Source organism: Mustela nivalis, assembly GCF_964662115.1.
Source record: "Mustela nivalis genome assembly, chromosome: 1".
Lineage (NCBI taxonomy): Eukaryota > Metazoa > Chordata > Mammalia > Carnivora > Mustelidae > Mustela > Mustela nivalis.
The window spans coordinates 2,285,263-2,298,209 of NC_139020.1; the positions used below are offsets into that span (position 1 = coordinate 2,285,263).

General features: G+C 64.5%; 1 long non-coding RNA gene across 1 annotated transcript; it reads right to left on the reverse strand.

The window, feature by feature from the left end:
• Nucleotides 1–1,188: 1,188 nt before the first annotated feature.
• On the reverse strand, nt 1,189–8,593 carry LOC309860051. The gene is made up of 2 exons (XR_014309120.1): nt 4,830–8,593; nt 1,189–1,619 (listed from the first exon to the last, which is right to left on the reverse strand). It is a non-coding gene; the product is annotated as an uncharacterized lncRNA (long non-coding RNA).
• Nucleotides 8,594–12,947: the final 4,354 nt, after the last annotated feature.

The window sequence follows — 12,947 nt, forward strand, 5'->3', positions numbered from 1 at the left end:
TCGACAGAGGCCGCCCCCGCACCCCAAGGACACAGCCCACCAGGCCCGGCTGTGGGATACCCTGCGGCCAAGGGCCGTGCTTCCCGGATCAACCATAAGAAGAGCTTCGGCACGAAGAGAAGTGACGCACCGTGAAGCTGAGAGTCGGGCCCGGTCTGTGGCTCCCAGTAAGCTCCGTGGGGTCACCACAGAGCACAGGAGCACGGGGGACACCAGAGCTGCCACATTCACAGTGAGTGTCCCTGACAAACAAAGGCTCGAACACCACCCACACGGTGCCGTGTCCCTCGGCCACGGGTGGGGGGCACTGACCCCCGCCACGACGTGCGTGGGCCTCCAGGACACGACGCGGAGCGAGAGACGCCGGGCACAAAGGCCACGGAGTGTGCTTCCGTCCACAAGACCGTGCAGTAGAGTTGGGTCCGTGGAGACAGCGATTGCATCGGGGGCCCCGGGCGGCGGGGTGAGTGCCGGCAGGTGCGGTTTCTCTGGGGTGGTGGGCACACGTGGCCATGGGATGCAATGACCGTGCGGGCGAGTGTCCTCAAGGCCACGAATGGTGGTTCCTAGGTTGTGTTTTACCTGCACAAGGACGCTGTGAACCATCACGGGGATGACTGACCACACTGGAGGTTCCAGGAGGCGTGCATGGGCCGGGACCCTATTCAAACACACGGACGGTGATAACTGTACAGGTCAGGATGGTCACTGCTTGGTGGGGAGCACAGGGGGGCACCCCCGGGGGCCGCAGCGCGCTACTGACCTGGCTGGGGCCCCCTCGTGACCAGGCAGGAAGCCAGACGCTGCCTTTGAGTGGTCTTCTCCCCCGGCTTCTGGGGCGGACAGACTCGAACACACACGCCCTATATGATGGCCCATAGGGTCAGGTGCACAGTGGCCGTCCCAGCAGCACCCGGGGTGCTGATACCGACTGCAGGGAAGAGAGGGTGAAGGTCACCCAATGGTGAGAATGTACACGCTTGTCTCCAGGTCAGGTCTGGAAGCAGCAGGCTGCCTGGCAGGGCCCAACCCTCCCTCCAGGGCCCTGCGTCGGGGGACCCCGTACCCCAGAGAGCACCAGGAGTGTGCACGGAGCACGCGTAAGTTCCCGAGGGCCTGGCCCGGGACAACAGCACATTGTGCGTGGGTTTAAACACTTTCTGTTCACATAAACTACGAGATGACTTATAGTTAAAATGATTTCAATTTTACAATATAACCAAATAATCTACTTTGGTCCCGCATAAATGTTTGGCTTTTCAAACATCTTGTTTCTAAATCCCTACAAGGTGACAATAAAGGGAAAGCCATGAAAATGGGATCTTCACGTTCCCCCTTTCCGCAGTGTCTTTGAAGAACCAGGTGGCCCGTCCTGTGGTCCCCCCTCATGTCATTGGACACGTCCTTCTGTCGCCGGTGGTGGTGTCCTCCAGCAGGAGGCCCATCTGTCTGCTTGTTTGTGTTGTGGGGTCAGCACCGCTGGTGTCCATCCCCGGCATCCTCGGGTCGAGGCGGGGCCGCACGACGGAGCTCACGCAGGCATCCTCCATCGATTCTCTGAAGAAGGCCGCCCGCCGCGACCCTGGACCCTCCTCCCGCTGGGGCAGGTCCGGGAGCATCTGGATGGGAAGGGCAGGGTCGGGGTGTGGCTCTGGCCCTTCATTAATCCTTTTCCAAAGGACGAACAGGGTCCCCCGCACCCTCCCGAAGTCCTCAGTGACGTGCTCCCTCCCTGATCCTCACGAGACGTGCACGTCTGACAGCCCCGTGACAGCTCGAGTCCTCACGCGCCTCCTCGCTGATGGTCTGAGCGCCGGCCGGGGCCCCGCGCCGCACTGCCAACACGGCACCGTGACTGGAAGGACACTAAGTCACCCTCGGGGTCACGGCTCCCATGCTGCACCTGCCCAGGGCGTGGTGGGTCACGCATGGCAGGGAGAGACCCTGGGTGGGCGGGGGCAGCACGGTGGAGCGGTGGGGACTGTCCCGCCTCTCCCTTCCTACTCTGACCCTGAGATGAACGGAATTCCTGGTGACACGTCATCTTCTGCTTCCTTAGCTCTGGGACACAGGGCTGCTGGGACGTTTAGAATGTGGGGAGACCCACCCCCCTCTGCCCCACGCACACGGACGCTGCCCGGTGTTTTCAAATAAAAGGTTGGGGAGCGCCTGGGTGGCTCTGTGGGTTAGGCACCTGGCTCTTGATTTTGGCTCAGGTCATGACCTCAGGGCTGTGGGATCGAGCCCCGGGTTGGGCTCCACGCTCAGTGGGGAATCTGCTTGGGATTCTGTCTCCCTTGGCCCTCCCCGATTCAGGCGCACCCGCACTAGAACGGAGAAGACTTGTTGGGCTTTGCGGAGAGCAAGTCAGGGCACCAGTCACGTAAGGTGTGTTGTGGTCTGGGGACACAGAGTTCCACAAAATGAACCTCCTTCCGTTTTATGTTAGAATCTGCAGCCTGACCCCCGCTAGGAAGGGGACAACCACCCCCAGAAAGTCGCTGAAAAACACATCGCCATCTCTGCCACCGCTGCGGCGGCAAAGGCACCTTTCCTGAAGGCTCCTGACGTGCGCAGCGCTCGGTCTGCAGACCTCTGGGCGCGCTCCTCAGACCACAGTGCCCGCTGGGGACTGAACCGCGCGTCCCCCAAACTCGCAGGTCCTGGTCCTTACCCCCAGCACCGTAGAACGCGACTGTGCTTGGGAGGTACAGGTGGTTCGGTGAAAACAAGGTCACCGGCTGGGTCTTAACCCGATGGGAGCGGCACCCCCCCCCCACCCCGAGAAGAGTGGAGGACGACGCAGACACACAGAAGAAGGAGCGCGCGAGGGCGCGGACAAGACGGCGTCCGCACGCCCAGGCGAAGCCTCTGGAGGTCTGGGCCGCAGCTGGTCTCGGGCCGCGGTTCCAGCCTGGCTCCACGCGTCGGTCAAGACAGGCCGAGCACATGACACCGCCCCTCCCTGCTGGCTGCCCCCGGCCAAGGACAGCGCCCCAAACACCTGCTTGGCTCACGGCTCTGCCCCCTCCGGTGTGTGCGTGTGTGCGCCAAGGTGACCGCCCCAGAATGCCCCTCCCCCGCTACATCCAGCCTCTTCCTCCACTGGAACCTGCACTCCCAGACAGTGGAGCCTGGTGCGTGGTGGGCCCTCCGCGGAGGCTCAGATGGCGGCTCCATCCCAGGGAGAGTCCGCGGCACAGCCGGCGCGCAGCTCCCGTCCCGGGGCCCACGCACAGAGGGCCTGCACTCGGGCCAATGCCCTGTAGTCGCCGCCTCACGATCCTTCGTGATTTTAAAGAGAGGCCCTATAAGTTACTTCTGCGTGGTTTTATTTATGTATGTATTTAAAGATTTTTTAAAATTTTACTTTAAAGATTTTATTCACGGGACACAGAGAGAAAAAGAAAGGCAGAAGGAGAAGCAGGCTCCCCGCTGGGCAGGGAACCCAACGCAGGCCTCGATCCCGGACCCCGGAATCCTGACCTGAGCTGCAGGCAGATGCCTAACCGACTGAGTCACCCAAGTGCCACCTTTTTTTTCTTTTTGAAGATTTTAATTATTTGACAGACAGAGATCACAAGTAGGCAAAGAGACAGAGAGAGAGGAGGAAGCAGGCTCCCCAGGACCCTGGGATCATGACCCGAGCGAAAGGCAGAGGCTTTAACCCACTGAGCCACCCAGGCACCCCCCTAGGGGACTTCTGCCTGACTTTAAAGAGGACCCCACACATCCTGCAGCCGGTCCTGCCTCTGGCACCCTCCACCCCGTTCCCAGCACGGCCCCCACACCTCGAACGTCCTCACCACAATCCTGCCCACGTCACAGCCAGTGATGGAACCGGGGCGGGGACAGGACCAGTCCAAACAACAGGACCCAGCCCCGGGATGGGCCCGGCTCTGAGGCTCACGTGCTCCCGAGCTCGGGGGGGGGGGGGGCAGGCAGATGCTGTGCCAGCCGGGCCCACGCCCCGGCTACCCCCCTCTGCCCTCCCACCTTCTCAGGGCAGCGGGATGAGAATCCCGACTCGGGCTCTGCTTCCAGAGCCACCTGGTCGAGGATGGTCCCGGCCCGCTGCAGGCCAGCGCCATGCCCAGCGGGGCTGCAGGCTTCAGTCCGGCTCACAGAGAACAGGACCCTCCCATGGCAACCAGAAACCCAGGCAAGGCCCCCGGGTGCCTGGCCGACGCATCACAGGTTCTAGTCCCGACCCGAAGCTGACCTCCTGCGGAGAGTGGCTCCGGGTTCCTCCCTCCCAGGCCTCCTCGGAAGCCCTAGCAAACACCGGCCTCCAGCTCAAGCCCTGAGCCGAGCAGAAAACCTGCGGCCAGCCAGCCATCAGCGACGCCACCTACAACTCCTCACCCGTCAGGAGCTTATCCCAAGGAGAGGGAAAGGCTACGCTTCCTGCTGTGAGACCCCATGTGGGGGAGCCCCGACTGGACGAGCCACCCCACCCCACCCGGTACCTCCCACTCAGATGTTGTGGGCCCGGAGGTCCCGTGGAAGGGACTGGGTGGCCATCAGCAAGGTCCCCCCTCCAGAGAGAGGGTCTCCAAGCCGGCAAGGGAGGGCCAGCGGAGTCCCAGCACAGCCACTTGGTGAAGGGACAGCAGCCACAGGGGGCTGAGCAGGGAGAGGGACCTGACCAGCGGTGACCTCCCCTGAGACCTGCACCACCTCCAGAACGCCCCCGCAAGGGCCAGCGGGTCCCCTCTCCTGTTTCCACCAGCCCGAGTCTGGCTTCGGCTAGTGGGAGCACCCCAAAGCAGCGCGTCCCTTCTGAAGCCCAGCACAGCACCGACCCACGTCTAGGCAGAACGTATTACATGAACAATCACAAGACGAGAAAACGGCAACGGCCGTCCAGCAAGCTGCACAGACATGGGGCTGGGAAGCGCACGGAAGGACTGCCTTGCCTCCTAGAAGCCCCCACACACGACACAAACTCAGGGACAGCCCCCAGGGCCCAGTCCAACCAACACTGAAACAGCCGGGTTTGCTTCCTGCCCAGGAAAGATGCAGAAGAGGGTTCAGGTCGGTTTGAAGGATGCACCTTTCAGACCGGTGCAGAGCAAAGGGGCTCTGGAACAACGCTTTGGGCCAGGGCTGATCTGGAAGCCCCATTTCCTTGGGGACGTGGGACTGAGAGAAGTGGGGGGTGGCCCCGTGGACAGGGGACCCTCGGAAGTGGAGCTGTGGGGCGTGCAGGGCTCAGACCTCAGCAGGGAGAATGGGCAGGGGACGGCTTCTCCACATGTGGGTGGCCCTGAGCCTTCTCGCAAGACGGCGCCGTTCTACCGAACTGGAGGGCTGCCAAGAGCGACAGTGACCCTCCCTCCTAGGGTATGAGGGCAAGGTCCAGGCTGCTCATGTGCCACGAAGGAAATGGGGCCCTGGGGTGAGCCCGAGGGGTTCCCCGAGGTGTGCTGGCTCAGCCCCAGGAGGGGTCTGGCCCCCCGGCATGAAAAGCAGGATCCACTCCCCGGAAAGATCAGCTCAAAACCTGCGCCGGGAAAGGAGCCAGCCCAGGAACTAACCCGCCACGGGGAGAGCCGGGCCAGCCAGCAGCCCGCGGTTCCCCGCTCGCTCCCCCGCCCCCTGAGCGGCCCAGGCAGCTCATGTCAGGAGCTCCCAGGGCGCCCTGACACACAGAGGGCCAGTGACCCTGAGCTCGGTCAGTCCCGTCCCCGGCCACAGGGCGCTCTGCAGCGCAGGGTGAGAGCACGTGGGGAACCCGGACGTGGGGCGGGGCGACCAGGCTGCGGACGAGGTGGGGTGATGCGGTGACCCAGAACGCCCCCTTCCCGCCCCTGCTCCGCTGCCCGGCACCAGGAGCCCTGGACCCGGGCCAGAGAAATCCGCAGCGCGGCCAGGCAAGGCGGGGCAGTTTGGGTGGCCAGGCGACTTGGGGCCACTCTCCGGCTTAGTCGACCCGACCGCCCCACCCCCCACATGCCAGTGTTTTCAATCCCTTTCATCCTGGCAAACCTCCCAGAGCAGGGAATTTTCCAGGGGCAGGAAAGGGACGGGGCCAAGCTCTGAAGTGTAAGACTCGGGACAGAGGCGGCCTGGACATGGGGGCTGTGGGCGGCAGGTGCTCAGTCGGCCCCAGAGTGGGTGGGCCTGTCCTAATCAGGCAGGCTGGAGTGCAGAGATGAGGAAGGAGGGGTGGACCGGCTCCGAGTGGCTGCAGGCACCGGCCGGGAGCTGCCGGTGGTCAGCAAGAACAGAGGCCTCAGGCCCCCAGCTGCCGAGAACCGCCTTCTGCCAGCAGCCAGTGGGCTGGGCTGGGGACCCCACACCTCCCCTGTGACGGCAGCCCTGCCCCCAGCTCGACTCAGCCCGGGAGACCGAGCAGGAGCCCGTGGGCTGCGCCCTGACCCCTGACCCCGGCAGTGCGGTCCCAGCCCCCCCATGGCAGCACTGAATGCGCATTTATCGAGAAAAGCAGAGAGAAGAGAGAAAAGAAACAAGAGGGAGGGGGACCGCGGGGAGGGACAGCAAGCCAGGCTGTGGGGGGCTCAGGACACCCCAAGGTCCGGGGCCCTGCTGGGGAGCGCAGGCCCCTGCAAAGAACCGAATGTCATCCAGAGCCCCACCGCGCAGGTTCCGAAGTGAGGCGGGCACAGGCACAGAGGAGAGGAGGCGTCCCCAGTGCCCCCATGAGCCAGGCCCCGTGGTAGGCGAGAACCCAGCACGGCCACCCAGGGCCCGCCTCAAACTATAAAGGGACCCGGGCGTGCCCACCGGCTGGGTGCACGGGCCACACCGCCGCCCCCTCTCCTTGCATCTTGTCTGGGGCCTGTCAAACACGTCGGGCTCCCCAGCAGAGCCAATGAGTGGCAGAGGCAGGGGTTGGGACACACGGGCAAACCCTGACGTTCGGGAGCTCCACTGCACCACCCCGGGAAAGGAGGGCAGGTCAGACTGGTTCCCCACAGCCTTCAGCCTGGGGCTCCACCCACACTCCTGGGTCTCCAGACACGGCACTGTCGGCCCCTGCCCTGAGGAATCTAGAAGCTTCCAAGAGATAGGAAGGGCCGCAAGCCCTGGAGTCACAGGCCCCACAGATTTCCCAGGCCCATGTGCCAAGTGTGTAGGGCTGCCTCCACGCTCTGCCTTCAAGGTCGGCAGCGGCAGCCAAGCGCGCCCCGGGCAGGGATGCGCGATCTTCCCAGGGCCTGCTTCCCAGCACTGGCAGTGAGAGGTCTGCAGGCTCCAGGACGGACGAGCGTGGAGGACCTGCAGGGAGGGGCCCGGGTGGCTGCTCCCACGTTGGCGTCACTTGTGGGGCCGGCCAGGCCGCTGGGCTGACCGGGCCAGGGGACGATGTAGGCACCACCCCTGTCGGACAGACCCAGAGTCCTGCTCACCCACCCGGGGCACCGGGGACAGCGCCAAGAAGCCCACAGCTGGAGGGTCCAACCCTGTGTTCAAGAAAAAGAACAAGATGGGGCTTTGACCACTGGCCAGAGGGAGACGTGGGCCAGCACTCCTGCGCACCGGCCGGGAGGGACCGGAGATGCCATCCAAGGACCACGGGCGCCCCCAGAGGCAGTGTGGGGAACTGCACCCGCCCCCTGGGGCAGGTCCCAGAGAGATGTGTGGGTATGAGGGAGAGGACGTGGGGGGAGTCGGGGCCAGGGGACATCCCCAGAGGCCACGCGACTGGGCCCTTCACCCACACAAGGACAGAGGGCTCCATGCAAACAAGGCTACTCCACCGAGAACCACGCCATAGGCAAGGACACGGTGGAGAGAGGACACCACAGGGTCACACATGCGGGAACAGTCACTTTACAGAGAGCCCTGCCCCTGGTTCTGTCTCTCCCTCGAGGGCGGGCGCCGGACAGGATGAAGGCAAACGGGCGGGGAGAGAGGACGGAGGGCTGGGACAGCGGGGTGGCGGGGTGGCGGGGCGGCAGCCCTTGGACCGCAGCAGCTGAGGAGGGGGCTCCTGAGCACAGACTGGCGGAGCCGCGCGTTGGCCTCGCGCCCGCGCCCACAGGCAATGCCGCAGGCTCAGAGCCGCCTGCAGTGCGAGCCCGGTGTGCACACGTCCGCTGACCGGCAGCTCCAGGCAACACAAGCCCCCCTGGAGAGGCAAGTGCCATGGCAGCCGCCAGGGAGCCGTGAGACCGGGCTCTGGAGCGAAGTCTCAGGGCGCCTGGGGAACGGCGGCTGCCGCGAGACAAGGCCCCGCCTGGCACAGCTCCTCCAGCCAAATCCGGTTTGGGAAAGAGACTCAGCCCAACTCACAAGCCAAGTGGCCCCTTTCAGCGGAGTCTCCGAGCCTGCCCACGGCTGGGGTCGGCTGGCTGCCGCGTTCTCTTAGCAGCAGAAAGGTCATTTGAGGCAACATTCCCATCAGGGATGTAGCTGGCCCTCACAGGCTGCGGGCCGGACCCGGGATGGGGGCGCGTGAGCAGAACGTGCATGCCCCTTGGGGCCCTCCTCTTTCTTCCGCAGGGTCCGGGCCCCAGGACAGGCCCCTGCATCCGCCTCTCCAGCCCACACAGCGGTCCACCATGGCTGGGGCTTCTCTGTTCCCTGCCGTCCACATGGTGAACTTCTGGGCTGGGAAGGAGGACAGTCCTTTGCTGCCAGACCCCTAGTGATTAAGAGGCTATTTTTTTAATAAGGCAGCGTGTGAAGAGACGGGCACTACCCAAGCCATGGGTCGGAGAGCGTCCCAACCTGGGGCTGCTGGCAGGACTGTCCCCAAGTCCACCCTCAATCCCACTACCAGAGGGCCTGAGGCAGGCCGCCCTGGCCCGCTGGGTACTCCCCTGCGTGAGCCTCCCGCACCCCAGCCCCTCCTCGCCCGCTGGCCCTCAGCAAGACCCCTCTGCTATATCCCTGACCTCTCGTTGGCCTGGGCATCTCTGTGCCCCCGATTCTGCCTCCCAACCCCACCCAGCCCTGACTCCCTCCTGGTCATGGCTAACTAAAGAGGAAGGGACTTAGAGGTCACAGTGGTGTCTGCTGAGACGCCGACTCGGAGAGCCCCAGGGCTGACACAAGCCCCGGGTGATTCAGGGCGGTGCTGTCCTTGACCCTCAGCAAGCCGCGGCGAGAACAAGGCTGGAACTCCGGTGACCCGGGGCTGGTAGCCAAGAGACCACGGCAGTCTGTGGGCACCAGGACGGAAGCCCCGGTCCCGCCTGTGTGTGCCAACACAAAGGTAACCGCTGAGCTCCAGAGCGCGTGTCCAGGAGAGACCCTGATGCGGGGCGGCCAATGACCACAAAGCTGTGAATGACGTTTGTCACTGGGATGTGAGTCACTTCGAACAAAAGCTGTGTTTGTTCTAGACCTTTCAGCGGTTCAAAGGAACGATCGACTCATAGCCCCGTGATCCGTGACCCACGGCCACCCCACGCTGGGGGCTCCTGCCGATCCAAGAGCTTCCCACAGGCTTTCTCCCCAAGTTGAAGGAGGCCTCCAGCATGGGGCTTCCCCTGCGGATGAGTGAAAATGTCTGAACGGGCTGCGGCGACAGAGCCAGAGAAGCCCTGACTGCTGTCCTTTAAACAGGCCATAGGACAGCCCAGCGGGCACGCCGGTAAAGCAGCTTCAGAACAAAACAAGACAGACCCCAGGGGACCCCTGCCCTTGCCAGCCCCTCCTGAGCAGGGCTGGGCCGTGCCCTCCCGCCCCCTGGAGAGGCAGCTGGTCCCGGGCGGAGGATTCCTACTGCAGCACAGGCGATGGCCAGCGGGCACCCCCACTGCGCAGCCAGCCCACCGTCCCCCACCAGTCCAAATGGGACACGCGACAGATTCCATGTGATTCCGTGGGATTCCGACCCACAGATAAAACAGGAAACCACCAGCCAGCGACGCAAGTCACTCAAGGACCCAGTGGAGCTGGGTGAGAAACTGGGTCGTGGGGCTCGGGAGCCCGCAGCGTGGGCCCCGCCAACCTCCAAGGGAAGGGGCCACGTCCACCAAAACCCTCCGAGCCAGGGTCCGGGGAAGCCGAGGCCCGGGGGGGACACAGAGGACCAGCATCGCTCCGGACTACCTCTGAGGGGCGCCACCTGCGTCAAGACCAAAGGAGCCACCAGAGGCCTGCAGTGGGGACGTGTGAGATCACCAGCCTGAGACCCGCCGGCGTCCGGGTCCTGGGTGGGAGGCAGAGGTGCGAGGACCTCGTTCAAGGGGGTACAGTGCAAGGACCGGATGCAGGCGGCCCCACATGGGGCCCCGGGCCGCAGGGGGCAGCACCCAAGACACCAGAGGGCTGGACGGCACGGAGGGGCCCAGGCTAGCTCTGACTCGATGGCTGTGCCATGGGTGAGAGACGTAGAGCACGCACCGAGTCGCTCCAACTGCCGGACATCAAGTCAGCACGGGACTCCCGAACGGTCCGGGTATAAAGGTCACCACACTGACAACTCCTCTGAGTTCTAGGTTATTCAGGGGAAAAGAGGCACCGAAACTCTCAGCACAGCAGGTCCCTCTCCCGTCTCACAGGCAGTTCCATGAAGGCTCACACTGGATGTCCCCTCGCGACATCACACAGGAGAGCAGCTGACCAGTGTCCTGAGCGGTCGCCTCCTGGAGCCTGTCGGCCAGATCCGCGGGGGTCCGGCGGGGCATGGTGGGATGGCCCAGCGCTGTCCCCTCGGCGGGGGCCTCGCGAGCTCTCCACAGCCACGAGCAGAGGCACTCCCGGGCCTCCCAGTCTGCTCGGGCCAGCCGTGCCGCCGTGCTGACAAGGGCTCACAGGGTAGGCAGCACAGGGAACCCTCGCCCGGAGCTGGGGACCGTCAAGTACCGTGGTCACTGGCCACCAGGCCCTGCATTCCGCGCCGGATTACGTGACCGAGGAGGGCAGGCACATCCACGCAGAAGCCCACAGGCAGGGCCATGACCGAGGGGTGGGCAAGGGCCCCCCGGTCCGGGTGCCCCGCTTTGTCCGAGTTTGCCTTACGCCACTTGGCGCCCCCGGAACAGCGGCCTTCCTGTGCTTGCACGCCCGAAGCTTTCTGCTCTGGGGCGAAGGGGGAAAGCGAGCACAGGCTCCAGTGGAGGCTTTGCAGCGACTGCGGCACCCCCCCGCGGCGTCACAACCTCCGGTCACCGGGACTGAGCTGCGTCCCTGAGCATCTGGGCCTGATCTCGACACCTGTGTGTCCGTTAGCCAAACACGTCCTGGGATCAGAGAGCCGGCGAGAGGGGCTCCGTGGTCTGGAATTTCCCATGAACACCAACAGGACTCGCTCCTTCGCCGTAGGCCGTCTGGGCTCACGGAGGCTTTCACAGGAGTGCGGGGCTTTCGGATGGCAGAGGGAGCCCAAGTGTCCACACAACGGAGCATCACAGAGCCACACGGGGAACGAAACCCTTTCGTGTGCGAGGGACACGGGTGAACCCTGGAAGCGTGCCACGTGAGCATAGCTGCACACGCAAGACCTGTGCGGCTACATGACAGTCCGGGATCGGGACATGTGCACAGACACAAGGTGGGTTAGCGTCGGGCCGCGCCCTGGGGAGGACACCTCGAGGACAGCCATCTCTTCCAGCACGCAACGCTCGAACACAGACTCTGGTGCTGGCTATGCGGCTCCGACCGTTCTGAGAAGTACAGACGCATTCGTGAGACACGGGGACTTGAGGCACGTGAGTGACAGCTGAATAAAAAGGTTCTAGAACAAGAACGCGTGGGGAGATACACGACGCCCGCTCCCGGACACAGGCTCTCCCCGGTGAGAGCCGGCGGTCACCCTCCATTTCCTCCCGAGGCTTCCGCGCTCTGCCCTAGGAGAGCATGACCCGGCGGGGGACACTGCCGGTCAGACACGGGGCGGCCCAAAGCCGTCCCAGCCTGCTGGTGCGCAGTCATGGTGTCCGCACAGCCCAGCGGGTGAGCCAAGGACCACCGTGTGGGCTGAGAACGGCCTCGAGCCCAGCGCTCAGGAAGCCACCTGGTCGGAGGACGGCAGGCGGGGCTTCCGTGTTCTCGGGGATTTCTAGTGCGCTTGTTCCCTTAAGTTTTTGACCAAAAAGTTACCATGAGCACAATACAACATCCTGTCCCTGCCACACGAAGAAATGGCAGGAATGGCAGCAGGACCCCTGGCCCCGGGGCGCCACCGGCAAAGATGGGGTTGGGGGAGGACCTGGGGGCTCAGCCGCGTCCGCCAGGCCACCTGCCTGGGCGCTGTACTGGGCTCGGCCCCCCACTGTGCTGCGCGTGCCGGTCACTTTGGAGAACGGGAACTGCCCCTCCAGATGAGTACGCCTCCCCCACGCCCAGCCCGCCCCAGCAGCCCCGCCCCCATCCACCCAACTAACAGAAAGGGGGTTACCAACTGCCACTCATCCAACAAGCTGCAAGGCGTTCGGAACCGGGGTTCAGCTGAGGCCTGGATGGGCCTTTTGCCGGGCTCACCGCACAGCTCAGCCCAGCACTGACCAGGCCGGCTGACCCAGACGGCACCGACCTGCCACGCACGCAGGCCTGACCGCACCGCGGCGCCACGCAGAAGTCCCCAGGAACCCACGCAGCACTGCCGCCCGCGCTCACACCGGGGCTCTGCACGGCGCTCCGCTCAGTACCCTCCCCGGACCCACAGCAGGGCTGACACAGGACTGGAGGTGCTGAGGGGAGCCGTGAGGGCACAGTGGGGCTGCGCACTGGGGTCTCTGCCTCCCGGTCCCACAGGCCGACCTCCCTGCCTTGGACACGTCGACCCCAAGCCATGCCCAGCCCCCCAACCTCAGACACATCAACCCCAAGCCATAGGCCCCCCCCAAGCCATGGGGCTGACACAAGGAACAGGTTCATGGATGGCTCAGGACACCAGTTTGTGAAGAGAATGCCCACAGAGCCACAGCGACCGCTCGCCGCCGCCGCCTGGACTCTGACACACGCAAACACGGTTTCCCCCACATGATGGACACGAGATACAAACACGACTGGGGAACCAGCACCTG